Source organism: Condylura cristata, unplaced genomic scaffold, assembly GCF_000260355.1.
Source record: "Condylura cristata isolate star-nosed mole 26May11 unplaced genomic scaffold, ConCri1.0 scaffold00002, whole genome shotgun sequence".
Taxonomy (NCBI): domain Eukaryota; kingdom Metazoa; phylum Chordata; class Mammalia; order Eulipotyphla; family Talpidae; genus Condylura; species Condylura cristata.
Window position 1 is genome coordinate 27,396,864 of NW_004567103.1, and position 13,762 is coordinate 27,410,625.

Here is a 13,762-nt window from a genome sequence, read left to right on the forward strand (position 1 = left end):
AAGTGGGGAGTATTGAGACTGGGCAGTGGTGAAGATTGCAGCTTAGTGGTTGAACATGGAATGAAAAAGTTGAAGAAAATAACTGACATTAGAATCTTGATCAGGGGACCCTGGACTGTGAATGTCAAGCTAAGTAAAGTTTGGTTCACTTTACTCTGGCTCCACTGATGGAGCGCATGCTTTGGGCTACGTTATAAAAGCTTGGTAGTGTTATAAAGGCTATCTATTCGGAATATAGGGAAACACTGAATGGAAAGACTAGATGAGAGGTGGCTGAATAAAGAAAAGGAAATGATCCATGTGTGTCACATTTGAAATATTCAGACCTTAACAAATCTTGAGCTTAATTGATAAAGTAGAGATGGGAGAACTGAAAATTTGTGAAAGTTCCAGCCTTGGTAAAAAGGAGGCAGAAGGTCAAGTTTGAGGGTGTGGGGGGCTTTCATATGGTGGAGCAAAATGAGTCCCTTATCTTAAACTGGCACTCCTGTGGTCTGAGATAAAATTAACCCTGGTTTCTTCCTTATCATTTACTGGCAACAGCCTCTGCTCCTGCTGGCCCTCCTGCTTGCATGACAACCCATCACTCCTAACTCTCAAAAACTTAAATCAGGCTAGAAGCTTCTAAAGACATGGGCGACACCATTTAATTGCCAGAGAGAATGGATTCTTTGGGGTCCTAAAAGGGCCATTCGGCAACTCAATCCTATCATCTTTGAGCTGTTCTGGGTCACCAAAGCTTGCTATACCTAAAAGTAAAATATTTTTTTTAAAGATTTATTGATTGATACAGAACTGGGGTACAGGCCAGAGATGCAGAGGGTGAGAGGATTCACCAGAGACAGAGTGGGGAGCAGAACAGGCAGATTGACAAAGTACACTGCTGAGGGGAGCAGTGGGTGGGTCAGGAGAGGTCTGCCACGCCATGTGGATCTCCTCCCGGGCAGGCGGGGATCGAACTCATGAGGAAGTGACTTAAGCGTCTTAGTGCGTCTTAAGTGGCTTAAGCGGTGCTTTAACCCACTGCGTCACCAGGGAAGGCCCTAAAAGTAAAATATTTTAAGCAAATTTCAAGGTTTCAAATATTTCTAATTGTTGTAGATTAATTATTATGCTTTACCAATACAAGTTTATCTCTTAAACTAGTTTGTACTTTTCTGCTAAAAGGGGAATTTCTTATAATTAAATCCTATCGTTACCTAATAATGTCAAAAGATTGGCAATAAATTATTATTAATGGTGATGACAACATACCATTTAGCAATGAAAATATTTAATTTGCAGTATTGTTTATTCTGCTCAATATGTTCACTTTTAAATCTTCTCGATTCTTGAACACCAGAGAAATGCTGAAATGAATAGTTCATAACTAACATTAACATTTTATGAAACCAAATAATCACAGTTTTGAAAATGATTCTAAAAACTTAATAACTTGGGAAGGCACCAGCTTGTTATATAATTATCAGGCCAAAACTTTGTTAGCCAACAATTCTACAAGCCTGATTCAAAAATGCACTCCTTCAGGAAACACAGAACTATATACAGCCTTCTGGACAAGGTTTCCTGCCTTTCAGTTTATATTTTTCCTTTTGTAGGATAAGAAAATAGCTAAAGCCAAAGCAAAATATGGCACAAAATTAGACTGATATAAGTATATTTTATCTTTACTCTTGTAACCATCCACAATACAAGAATTTTTATTAAAGAACTCAGATGATGATGCAAAAGGGAAACTTAAATTTAGACATTTAGCTATACTTTATAAATTATCCCTCCAAAACTGCCTATTCTATCTTTACTTCACTCACTTGCTCATTAAATATTTGTTTTGCATTCATTGCCACAATGCATGGGTAGAGAATACAGAAAAGGAGGAAATAAAATCATTAGCTTAAATGTGCATATTATCATATTTCCTGGTAGTCTGCAATGCCAAATTGTCAGTTCAAGCACAATATTAAAAAAAATAAATAAGATATAAGAAACATTCAGGAAACTGAAGACAGGCCAGTACCAAAATTTTAAATAAACAAATTTCCGGAGGGGATGGACACAAAAGCCTGAAATGTGATTAGAAAATCTCTCCACATAAAATTACAAAGCTACCATAAAGTATTCTATTCTGATTGACATTCAATAGAGCAACAAAGATCAAATAACATATACATGCAAAGATAAAGCAATATTTACATTCCTTATAGTCTGCAAATCATTTCATATATAATTGCTATAATTTCAACTTTTCAAGTGTTTTATTTACAGCAATGTGTGTATGCGTGTTATATATATATATTTGAATAAAAAAATTTCATTTTCTTATAGGATAATCTTCTCTCCATCTCCAAAGACAGCATATTATTCATCTAGGTCTAAGTTAAAATGACAAGGCATGTTTTCTTTGATTTATTAGTAAACAGCTAAATAACAACATTAAGCTTTTAGGAAAAGATTAACAACATTGCACTTTAGTATCTGTCATATTAATTTAAGGAAAAGCTGTTAAAAATGTTCATTCCTTGTAATGGAGTAGTCAACACTCTCTCTAATGGATGGAGAAATGGTATTAAGAGAGAGTTATGAAGAGACCCCTAAAACTTAAGTTACTGCTTTTCTCCAAAGTCACAATAGATTTTCCAAGACCTACATGTTCAAAACAGCCACCCACTTAATTTTCAAGATCTTTTCTAAACACTTGATAGTATGTTGAAGTAAAGAAGCATCTTCATTTTGAACATGAATTAATAGGAAAGTTTACCTCAGCAGTTAAATTTCTGAACCTTTATTTATAGACCTTGCCACTTACAAAAACCTAGGTTGTGGCAATATTTCCATTCCAAATTTTTCCCTTTGATTATAAAGTTTAACATGTGAAATCTGAGTCTAAGATATTTCCACTACACCCACTTATGTTAGTTACCTAAGTATTGATGAACCAAAGACAACTATACATATTTGTTCAATTAATTTGTTCAGTTTTTCAGCCCTTGCCACTAGAATACCTATATTTTATATAAACAAACTGAGTTTTCACTTGAATAGTTATGAACCAAAATTCTTTCTTTGGGAAAGAAATGAAAATATACTAATTCTTAACATTAACATAGGATCAACAATCCATTAAAAATATGCATTGGGCCTTCCCTGGTGGAGCAGCAGGTAAACTTTCCTATTAATTCCTGTGAAGCTAAGCCAAGCTGTGGCTGCTTCAGTGCAAGTTCGATCCCCGTCCCGGAGGTGATCCACATGGCGAGGCAGACCTCTCCTGTCCTCTCCTGCTGCTCCCTTCAGCAGTGTACTTTGTCAATCTGCCTGTTCTGCTCCCCACTCTGTTTCTGCTGAGTCCCCTCACCATCCCTGCCTCTCTGACCTGTACCTGATTTCTGTATGTATAAATAAAACCTTTAAATATATATACATTAAAAAATATATATGCATTGACCTTTTTACTAAAGAGAGATGTTCAGGGAATCAATCAACAGCAAAGGCAGCTTTAGAAAAGTAGAAGTTGAAAAGTAGCTATCCATTATAGACTAGTGACTGGAGTACCAGTAAAAAAAAAGAAAAGAAAAAAAGGTGTATGTGTGAATGTTCATGTTTTTTAAATTGTTTGAAAAACTAATCTGATTATATAAAATGGAGTAAAAGAATCCTGGGAAGACCGTCATGTGGGGACTATCAGCCAGTGTTCTTGGAACCAATGAGCAGCATGCACTTGTAGCAGAAGTATGTGCAAGTAAATAAGGTAGGCTGAAGGGGGCTTTGATGGTTTCCTAAGTATGTTGTCAAAGCAACCATGCATAAACTTCCAGAGATAAGCAAACCAAACCATGTGACACAGAGAAGCTATCAGAGAGTTTGTGTTTATTATTTTCATAAAAATGAGAAATCAAACATGTTTTGATATCAAAATAGGTCAATGGTGCTCTTCTTGGGTCTCATTCACTGTGAGCCCAGCCACACGATATTCATGATGATTGGGTGGAAAGTCCACCCAACACCCATGGACTAGTTTTAGCATATGCCAATAGAATTCAGTGAATGTGTGCTCTTTTAAGAAGATGGATTTCCAGATTTTATTATCAAATTTTAACGAAACTAATCCTGACAAAAAGAGTAACCTTAAAAAGATGACTGCAAAGACTTTATGATGGGAACAGCTGCCAGACAGCAAGCATTTTCTTTTTTTATGGTGAGCTTGCTAGCTACATTTTGGGGTAAAAACAGAAACGAGTATCATCTGAGATGATGTGGGGTCAAACTTTTGCGGTCTTTAAAAAGACTATTTTAAATACGGATTTACACCTACTACTGCAGGTAATAAATCTCATGTTAAGGGTATAGTTTTCCTTGAGTTTACCTAAGGCAAGCAGTACTTTTATTGATTACCTTTTCATGAAAGAACATATTATTTCTAATTCTTCATACTTTACATTAAAATGCTTTGTTAAAATTTTATTATATGTCAGCACAATATATTACATAGTGCATACTATGTTACTATAAGTAATAGAAAATATAATAAAGAGATACACATTTGTTCAGTGTCCATGCTCTAAATATTTTTACTGAAATAGGTCTATGATCAAAAAATGTTTTGGGTCCATTATAAGATCAAATAGATAATAGTTTATCTATTTAAACCCACATTAGAGAGTTCTGAAAAGAAAAGCAAAACAAACAAAACCAGAAAAAGATACAGCACAGCTGCTTTTATTGCAGCTACCTGAACTTCATTAAACTTGTTTATTGTTCTGTTTCTACCAGAGCATTTATGTTACACACCAGTTGTGTATTAAAGAAGAGACAAAGAAGCAAGAAGGATAGACGAGAGAAGGAAGAGAGGATTAAGGAAGAAGAGAAGAAGGAAAGAAGAAATAGCAGAATAAAAGAAAGGCAATAAGCTAGAAAGAGAGACAAAGAAAGAGACAGGAAGCGAGAAAAAGCTGACAGACAAGAAGAAAGAGCTGGAACAGGAGCTGCCTCTCTAAAGATGGCAGTTTCTGCACACACTGTTCCTCAGGAAAAGCTGGAAAATCCTCCTGAATCTGGGAGCCTTGTGCCTTCCTGTTCCTCAAGCCAGCAACCTTTCTCACCTCTCAGCATCCCTACAAGAATTTCTACACACACAGAAAAGAGCTTATTTTCACTCATGCCACAGGAATGAGCTAACAGCCACAGTTTCCATTGCAAAGAAGATGGGGGGGGGAAGTAAAAAAAAAAAAAGTGAGTAATTGATAATAAGGGGTAATGAGGTCTTTCAATGGTAGAAGCCTTACTGTACAATCTTTTTCCAAAACATAGAGCAAAAATGCAGCACAACTCTACAAAGAAGAATGATTTACTTCTTCACCAGGATAACTTGATGGGCAATGACAATAATACTGAGTAAGAGTCAAAAATGTACAGATAACTGCAGTCAAAAGGAACCATAAAGAAATTCAAAATACTGATTTAATATAAAATGAGCAACGTTCTAACCACAATGTGAGCATTGAGCAGTAATTCAAAGAATTTTCAAGACCTCACGTCATTGAAAACATTCCATTGACTCTACCTTTATTTCTCTCACCTTTATTTCTGTTCACTCTGTCTCCACAAGATCAGATTTGATGACTGCTCACCTTTAATACTACATCATCCTGCCCTTAATTTCCTCATTTCAACTTAATAAATTTGTCATAGGAGTCTTCCTAAGATGTTTTTATTTGTGACTCTGTTCACAATTCTCCAAGGGCTGCTCAATGCCTACTAAATTCTTCAGTCTGGAATTAAACGACATGAGCTCAACCTGTGTTTCTAAAATTATTGTAATGTATCCTCTTATCATTTTGGCCATTGTTATACCTCATTGGCTAGGTTAAACTTAAATGAACCTCCATTGACCAAATGGTTTCTGCTTTTCCCAACCTCCTGTAAGTTCTTTGTCCATCCCAGTACTTTGTCTATCAAGGCCCATGCTCATGACCTCCATACAATGTGATCTCCAAACATCACTTGGTCTTGTTGACCTGCTGAATCCCCACCCACTGGAATAGGACCAAGTACATCCTAGGGCTCAAGAATTAGCTGCAGGGTGAATAAACTCATGAGCCAATGAAGGCAAGGTATAGTGCTTCTAGTACAATGAATTTATTTACCTTATTTTCCCTCTTGGTATAAATAGATTGAAAACAAGGTCAGTGTTTTTACCTCATCCCAGTCCCTCCAGATCTTACACAGCTTATTATATATGAAAAAACATATTCTAAATTCTCATTTGAGTCAAATATTTAAAATATCTGACACTTTAGGGCACAAGGGTAAAATCAAGTTATTTCAAAGAGCAGATTCCACTTAACAGCTATCATTCCAAATGATATGCATAAGGGCACTGACCCTGTGGGTGGTGGGCTATACAGTTATTTCAACATAGTGAGTTTATAGCGCCTCTGCTGTCACTTCAGTCAAATGGGATAAAAGGTCCAGCAATTCTATCATCCTACAGTTCTCGTTCTCAGTGAAGTGTTTCTCTCTGGCCTAGTGTCATCTGCCTTCAACATGTTAAACACAGGACACTCTGCCTGCTCCTCCTTCATAAGGAAATATCTCCTTTTAGAAGAAAAGATGATATTTAACCATCAACAGCCTGATCTTATTAGAGCCACTAGGTCTTTCTATTATAAGTATATAACCAAAAAGACTAAATAGCATATCATATTTTGTCACAGAAAACTGTGGATAATTTAACTTTTGTTAAATGACTATGTGATCTTTAAAACTCAGGGACATTCATTAAAAGGGAAAATTACATTTCAAGACTGTCTACCTACTGTTAGTTTAAGGTATAAATATTGCTGTTAAGAATTAAAAACCAACAAAAATGTCTTAATTAATGGAAGCTAAGAAAAACTGAAAAAGGATAAAGTACATTTTAACAACACAGTAAATGCCATTTCATATCAATTTAAATTGGCCTACATTAAGTTTGTAATAAACATATATACACACAACTTTTTTAGTCTTTATTACACTGTAAAGTACAAACCCAAGTATAATTTGACCACACTAGTAATTTTAAATAATTAACCATTTATTTATGACTACTGACATATCAGACGTTATGTGTAGGAAAACACTCCTAGAAAGAATTTTTTCTTCAAGATTCAATTGCCTCCATGGTCTGTGCTGTTCATTTATGATCAATATGATGAGGAGACAATGAACCACTTTCTTTAGCAGAAACAGGGGGGCTCAGAGAGCGAGGCTCTCCTAAAACAGACAATTCCAATAATTGTATCAAGAGTAAACATAGAGAACGAGGTGTCTGTCAAAATAACCCTTAATATTCCACATGTGTGTTAACAAAGTAGTGCTTTTTTTCTGACTTGACTGTTGTAATTGGATGTTACATCACTGTACATCATGATAAAAATACTTACATTCACAAGTTCTCTTTGGGTCATGCGTTAAGTGATCATATCACAGAAATTAAGGTGATCTGTGAACTTTTTTCAGCATTTTGTTTTTAGCATATATCTTTCATCATAAGAAAGATACCTTTTATGGAACATAAAAAATATATTTCATGTGTGTCATGAGAATTTCTAGGTAAATAATGAAAATCAAAACAAAACCTTGGAGAAACTACCCAGTAAATATTTACAACAGCTTAAAAACAAATCATAGTTACTTCATGTGTACATTTATTAGCATGCAATAAATAACTGCTAATATGTGAATGTTATGATAACCACCTACTAACTAATTTATAACCTCTTGGGAAAAAAATGCTATATATGCTCTGATCTTTTCAGACACAGGTTTGTGAGTTTGAACACATAGGGATTGAATATGTTGAATCAAAATTGTCCATTATGTCAACTATCTTTGATATTTAATGTAAAGCCTTAAAGTTAGCTTTATTTAACTATCAAGCGCTCTATTATTCAGCCTTTCTCCTGTCAATATTATTTATATACTATTTTATTATGTATACGTTCAACTAGAGTACAAAATCCTTGGGTTCAGGGTGGGTTTCTTATTCATTATTGCAATCTTCCATTCTCCTACACCCATTCCCTAGTTTACAGACTTTCTTTCCCACAGAATAGAATTTAATTATGCTTTCAAGACTCAATACATGATATACCTTGGGGAAGTTTGTCAACACTGTACCTGATAGTCTCTTAAACTCTGAATTGACTAGTTCCATGAAAGTATTATTCTTAAAAGGTTGTAATCTTCCACTTCCACAAAGACTTTCATAAAATTCCCAGTTCGTATAAAATGTAATTTTTTTTAATTTTATTTAATTTACAACATAAAATGTAATTTTTTTAAAATACTCTAACTTACTTCACACCTTGCCATACAGTCATCCATCTCTCCTTTACAAAACAAAAATATTCATTTTATATTTGTATTTTTAAAGTTTATACATCCAAGCTTGTTGCAAAAAAAAAAATAATTTAAAACAGTTAAGTTTTAAATGAAATATTTGCTCCAGTTAAGTTTTAAATGAAATATTTGCTCCCTTTGAAGAAATGTGCAAGGAAGTAGGGACTTATAACATATAAAGTGAGTAATATTAGAGCATTCTACAGACAGGGATGAACACAGAATTGCACTGAGCCCACAAGAATTGAGAGAAATCAGTGTTTTTCCTTCACTGATCAAGGAAGTTTTCTTAATGCTGTTTGGTGTTTGCTCCAAAAATCAGTAGAAAGACAATGCTAAGAAATGCCTGAAGTACAGTTTAATGGAAAAAGAAACTGATCAAGTTTTAGAGCAGAGGGGAATTACAGAAATTCACAAGTGCAAGTGCAAGTTTTTGTTTACGTGTAACTAAACAAACACCCAAACTCTGTAGTTGCAGGGAGCACTTCTCCACTCCACACCAGCTAGGGAGGAGGGTTTGGTGTCCCCTCCATGCCAGGCTCACCCATACATAGGTGTGTTACTGCCTCCGTCCTGACTTTCCTGGAGATGCCACCTATGACCTTCCAGAGCACCACTGTCACCAGCATTTGCCTGTGCTTGCCTTGTCATCCTCACTGCCTTTCTCCTCATCAAGGTCACAGTCTGAGCATTTAGCAGAGGCAGAAGGATTATCTTTTATTCCATATCTTAGAACTCTTTCCCTCAATAGTAGCCTAGGAATAGGTCAGACACGAATATACACTCATTTTTATGTTGATAAAGTGACTACTTTTTTTAAAGATTTGTTTATTTATGCATACAGAACTGGGCTATAAGCCACAGGTGCAGGAGTGGTGAGAGGATTCACCAGAGTGGGGAGCAGAACAGGCAGATCAATGAAGTACACTGCTAAGGGGAACAGCAGGTGGGCCAAGAGAGGTCTGCTGTGCCATGTGGATCACCGCCAGGGCCGGGGATTGAACTCACAGTGAAGCAGCTGTAGCCAGCTTGCAGTGCTGTGTCCTAACACATTGTGCCACCAGAAGGGCCCTGATAAAGTGACTATTTCAATGTAGAGAACATTTTATTATCATTTCAGGAAATGGATCTTTAGGTTTTGAATAGTCACTAGTCACTTCTCCACTTTTACAAAACAGGGATTCACCTTCCCTTGAGAACACTGTCATCTTTACATAGTGGTTTCAGTGTGCTTTACATAGACCCTGTGTTCAGATATAGTATAACTAAACATGGATTTACTCCCTGTAGGCATTAAGCTTTCTCTAAGTTATAGATGATTTAGTATGTGTTTCTATTGCCCAGTAGTGATAAATAATTACTTTGACGTCACTAAGGATTGTGGATCAGATGAGGAAGTTATTAAAAACTATGATGAAAAATTTTTCTTTGTAGTTCTATATCATTAGAAAAGTCAAATAATTATATCCTTTGTTTTCTTATTGATATTGATTTAAAATTTGCCTCATGTGTTTTATTTGCATATAAAATATCTAATGCTAGTTGGTAGTTAAGCCTGACTTATTTAGGTAGTCTCTATTGGTGCACTTCTATTAAGTTTAATAGTTTTTTTCAGATCACCTTTTGCTCTGAAAATCTGGGTACAATCCTTTGAGATTTTCATGTTTCAAAAAAAAAAAAAAATCACAGTGGCACTCCCTGGTGGTGCAGCAGATGAAAGCACAGCACTAAGAAGCTAAAGCCACTTCAGCAAGAGTTAGATCCCTGCCCTGGAGGTGACCCACATGGCGAGGCAGACCTCTCCTGACCCCCCCCCCCACTGCTCCCCTCAGCAGTGTACTTCATCATTCAGCCTGTTCTGCTCCTCACTCTGTCTCTGGTGAATCCTCTCACCACTCCTGCACCTCTGCCCTGAACCCCAGTTCTGTATGCACAAATAAATAAATCTAAAAAAAAAAATCACAGTGGTTGTTGTTTTATTTAACAAGAGCTGGTTGTCTTTGGTTTTTCTTTTCCAACTACAAACAGTGCTACTGTCTTTGAAGCAAAATAACTAATGTATTGCAGATGTGCAAAGTAATTACAAAGTAATAATAACTTTTTTATATAAAGTAGAAGGGAGAATTCATAGCTACTAGTATCCACTCACAAATATCCAACATGCTGCCCCCTTCCAGCGAGTGCTAATGTACTTCCCTGGAGTTAGGGAAAAGCTACTTGATGAGCACTGAAGTTCAGAGACAGAGATTGTACGGAGTAGCTCAGTGGAACTGCTGAGTGGTAGTAGGAAACCTGCAATCTGCCTGCTCTATCTATGACTTAGGTATTTTCCTTCCCACAAATGAAGCTGCACTCTCTCTGATAATTCCTATCTTTGGGGTAATAGACTTCATTGTGTACATTTCATTTTTAGAAGGCAAAGGAACACTGCTATCAGATATTATTCTTATAAACTGAAGAAACTAGTGATAGCATTGGGAAAAATAATGGTTTTGTATGAATTACAAAAGAAAATGATTACTGGATATTGAAAACACACCCACACAAAGCTACACAGTAGATGTGTTTCAATTATTCAGATAGAATATCATGGGGAAATGTGTAGGGAAATAGAATTTGCAAAAATGGCATACAAGACTTGGGAGAGTGAACTAGAATATTTATCTTGAATAGGAATTTAGGTGAAAGTATGCAAACTTATTTAAGTGAATAATACCTTGCAAATTCATATAAAATCAGTAGAAGAAAAAAGATAAATAAGGAAAAATCATACTACTAGTATCTCCTTTCTAAATCTCACTTTTATATCCTGGATCCATTTAAAATTCACCAGAATTTATCAGTATATAAATGACTGCAACACAAAGCAAATACAATATCATAAGTAATTATTTGCTTAAAACCAAAATTTCTATACTACTACTGTAGAGAGCAACAAGATACAATTTAATTTTTAAAATATTTTTCCCAGTTTAACTTTACAGCCTTTGTTTTTTAATCATGTTAGGTATAGATCCTGATGTAGTTATGTGTGTGATTGTAAGGTACTTAGATATTCTGTTTGTTTAGAAACAAACTCTAAACATTATTTAACTCCATACATAAAAATTATTGAGAGTGGAGGAAGAGCTTGCTTGAAAAGGCCTGAAACCATAAAATACGTAAAAGAAAGGATAGGTGCTACAGACCTGGACATATAGAGAGAGATATTTGGTAGCTAAACTCCAAAGTCAAGGGTAAATAAAGCAAAAATAAACAAATGAGACTAAGTCAAACTAAAAAGCTTTTGTAACCTCAAAGGAAATCACCACAAAAAAATAAAAAGAAAACTACAGACTAGGAGAAGATATTTGAATATCACATGTCCAACACGGGGTTAATTTTTAAAAAACAAAGAAATCACAACCACAACAGCCACAAATACAATCAGAAATTTGGGATAAGATCTAATTAAACACTTCCCCAAAGAAGACATCCAAATGGTCAAGCTACTTATTATAAGCCAAATGAACTAAAAATCAGTATGAGATATCACCCATCTTTGTGAGAATGGCTTTTTTCAACAGCCATTCTAAACAACAAATGTTGGCAAACATTCATCTACTGTTAGGAGGAAAGGATGACCTAAACAAACTCTACAGATACAGGTTTTGCAGACTCCACCCATACCCCCCAGACACCAAAACTACAACTCCCAGCAACACCAAAAGAAGGATTGTTAGGACCTGAGGAAGAAGTTAAGCAGCCATTTTGAAATTTTGGATATAAAGGTGGACATATTGGGTTAGGCTCTCTCTCTCTCTTTGGCCTTGTGGCTGGCAGCTGGTCCCTTGGCTCTTGATGAGCTTTCAGTGTGCTATTGGGATTCCAAGTCAGCAGAACTGGTAGGATGCATTAGTTAACTTGTGTATCTCTCTCTTTACCTGGGTTGTTCCTTTTCCTTTCCCCTTATAAATAAACCCATTTTTTACCATTTTTGTGTGTCTCAGCACAGCTGAATCTTAAGCAAATGGGTGAGGACACACAGACAGGCAACCCAGTTCACACTGTGTTGCTTGTAACACTACTACTGGTGGGAATGAAAATTGATGCAGCCTCAATGAAAAATAATATGACAATTCTGAAAAACACTAAAAATGGAAATTACCATATGACCCAGCAATCCCAGAAACTATGAAAGCACTAATACAAAAAGATTTATGAAGATTATGTCCATAGTCAAGTCATGGAACAAACTTAAATATCCACTAACAAATGACTGGAAAAAGACATAGTGGTATATCTAGTCAATGGAATATTATTAACCTGCAAAAATAATGAAATAGTTGCTTTGGGAAGAATATAAATGGATCGTGGAGTGATTATGCTAAGTGAATGAGTCAGGAAGTATTAGATACTTGGATGGTTTCACTTATCTTGCAGAATATAAATGCTCAAAGAAAATCAACAGGCAAAAATAACTCAGACTCTAAAAAATGCAGGCATTACCAGATGGGATAGTGTGGAAGAGGAGATAGGAGAGGTAAGATGATAGGGTATTGACACTAAATCTTTGGTGGAGATGTGAAGTCATATCCCACAATTATATAATTATGCAAGTAATGACAATCCAATACAATTTGGAAAGTAAACATCAGACATTCCTAAGGGAAGTGAGGCTCCCGAGTTTAAAAGGGAAAGAGGTGGAATAAGAGTCAAAGAGTCATAAGAGTCGGTAATGGAGGGGAAAAAGAGTTATGCTTGAAGTACTCTGAGAGCTCAGCAGAATACGAAATAGTAGCTACATGTTTCAAAAGAAAAAGAAAAGTGCATTCCTACACTCCCAATTAGCAACAAGATGTCACTGGAACCCATTTGAGAAAGAGCTGTGTTTCCCAAGTGGCCAAAACATTTGACTCTGGTTAACTAGGTGGACCTTTTGGTACATTAGATTTTGCTAACCCTGAAGCATGTGTGTCTAGAAAGCTTAAGTGCTGGAAGCATGATGATACTGGCTGTAAATATGTGGAGACTACCGTATCACTCTTTATCTGAATGGGCTATTTGCAGTATTGCCGGAACAGGACTAGGAACATTTGTTAATGAAGTTATGTTTTATCTTACAGCAATTATTTCACCTCTCCCCATACCTATGCTTTATGCACTGGAGGAAACCATCTCTTTCTTGGCTTTGGAGCAATTGAAACAGGCATCTAGCAATCCACCTTTCACTCCAAAAAGGAAAAATTTTTGTTTAAGATTTTTACTTCTTGAAGATCCTATTCTATGTTTCTTTCCAGAAAGTGCTTCTACATAGGCTGCTTTAAAGGGTTTCAAAGACAATACCATTTTGCAAAAAAAAAAAAAAAAAAAAAAAAAAAAAAAAAAAAAAAAAAAAAAAAAA